This window comes from Octopus sinensis, linkage group LG19, assembly GCF_006345805.1.
Source record: "Octopus sinensis linkage group LG19, ASM634580v1, whole genome shotgun sequence".
Lineage (NCBI taxonomy): Eukaryota > Metazoa > Mollusca > Cephalopoda > Octopoda > Octopodidae > Octopus > Octopus sinensis.
In genome coordinates, this window is record NC_043015.1 from 43455382 (window position 1) to 43457881 (window position 2500).

Sequence of the window (2500 nt, forward strand, 5' to 3'; positions counted from 1 at the left end):
AAAATAATAATAAATAATAATAATAATAAAATAATAATTATAATAATAATAATAATAATAAAAATAATAATAATAATAATAATGATAATAATAATAATAATAATAATAATAATAATAATAATAAAATAATAATAAAAATAATAATAATAATATAATAATAATAATAATAATAATAATAAAAATAATAATAACAATAATAATAATAATAATAATAATAAAATAATAATAATAATAATAATAATAATAATAATAAAGTACCAGTTGCGTACTGGGATCGAGCTATCTGAATAACAGATAGATTCCTTAACCAAAACAGTCCAGAATTGTGGTAAAGACATCGGTATGGAATTTGGGATCACGAAATACTCAGTATTTAATATGAAAAGAGGGGAGAAAGCAGCCTGCAGAAGATTGCGGTTACCATCAGGAGAAACCATGGGTGAACCCGACGGTAGTGGGTAAAAATATTTACGAGATTTGGGAGCTGGATGACATTCTACACAGGGAAATGAAAGTCAAGGTCAGCGAGGCGTATCGAAAAAGGATGAAGGTGTTGTTGGAATCCAACCTGAATGCCAAAAATTTGATTACCGCAATGAATATCTGGGCAGTTGTGGTGGTCAGATATAGTGCATCCATCCTCGGATGGAATAAGGAGGAAATATCAACACTGGGTAGAAAGACGAGAAAGCTGATGGCTCTGCATGGGGCGCTACATCCTAAAGCAAACGTAAAGATACTGTACATAAAAAGAAAGAATGGTGGTAGAGTAATAATTAGTATACACCATTGTATAAGTAGTGAACGGGGAACGCTCGCAAAGTATTTGGTTAATAGTGATGAAGACTTGCTGCAATATGCTGCGAAAGATATGGATGTAAATGCAGATGAAATGATGAGCAAGGAAGAGTTTAACCAAAGAGCTGAGAAGAGAAAAGAAGACCCTATTGAAATGAGAATGCATGGACAGATTGAAAGGGATACGCAAGACGTTACAGATAATACAGCATCGTGGGCCTTTGAAGCGTACCACCGAAAGACCGACCTTGCCTGCACAAGACCATGCACTCGTTACCAATTCAGTGAAGTATAACACCTGTAAAACTTCTGACACCCAGAAATTCAGACGCTGTGGCGAGAGTTTGAAAATGTGACCCACTTGGTAAGTGGATGTGAGAGCCTTGCACAAAATGACTACAAACGCCGCCACGATGAAGTGTGTGTGTGTGTATCCTCATTGGCTTTTATGCCGTAAGTACCAATACGAAGTAACCGAGAACTGGTGTGAGTATGTACCAAATAAAGTTATGCATGAACGTGGAAAAGTAACAATGCTCTGGGACTGTGCAATTAAACACTGTCGGCCGGATGTTGTCATATTGAATAAGAGTGACAAATACTGTTACATCATTGATGTAGTAATACCAAGTGACATAAATGTTGTGAGTAAAGAGCTTGAAAACATCGTCAAGTACTCCGAATTGAAAGTGGAAATGGCAAGGCTGTATGGAATGCGAGAGGCTAATGTAAAAGTGATACTGTGGTGATCAGAGCGTAGTAGGTGCATTAGGCATGATTAAAACATATTCAGACAAATACATAACAAAAACACCAGGTCTTACAAACACATATAACATACAGAAAATTGCACAACTGGGCACTGTCCACATCCTACGCAAAACACTTTCAATACAGTAACCATCAGAGCATCACAACAAAACAGAAGACGAATGAAGTCTAGGATCTCTTGAATTGTGCCTAGTTTAATGAGGAATAGCATATATCCACACTGGTATCAGACCAATCCTCCTGATGGATCCGCTTCATCTCCAGGAGGTTATTAATCCTTTCCAAAACGATACACCCTAAAATCTACCATAAATTTACCTCCGGTAGCATTCCTGAGTTCTTTATCCTCATTGTCGAACACATATTTTTTGCTGAGACACAGAACCACGGAATGTTTGGCTGCAATAACTTCCGTCTTGAAGAGCACTTAAATACTCGCAAGCAGCTTGGCTCTCGAGATATCCTGAATGTCGGGTATTATCTCTTTCAGAGCACCTTCCACATGTGCGAGTGTCTTATTGTGTGTGTTTGTAAGTGAGGTGTTGAAAAGGGACCGCCATTTATTCATAATCACTGAGCATATTATCAGGCAGTTATTCTCATCGATTCTAATTATAATTTAATTAAAATTTATCTTCTAATTAGAAAAGAAATTGGTTATCATTATCAAAATATTGTGTGCAAAGCCTCTTACAGCATAGAAAATGCATAATTTTTATCTGCTGCATATTCTTCAGAAAATGTACAGGTCGTAGGCGAAATTAGGTCTTCATGTTTGTAGAAGGTCCAGTAATAGTTACGTATTTAAAATTCAAAAACCAGTAAAGATTGTTTGCCAACATAATATGGCAGTCCTGGTTTAGGTCTAATGTTGCTGTAATTTAACCCCAGGAGACATCGTCTCCAACTGGATATACGACACGATCTGTGT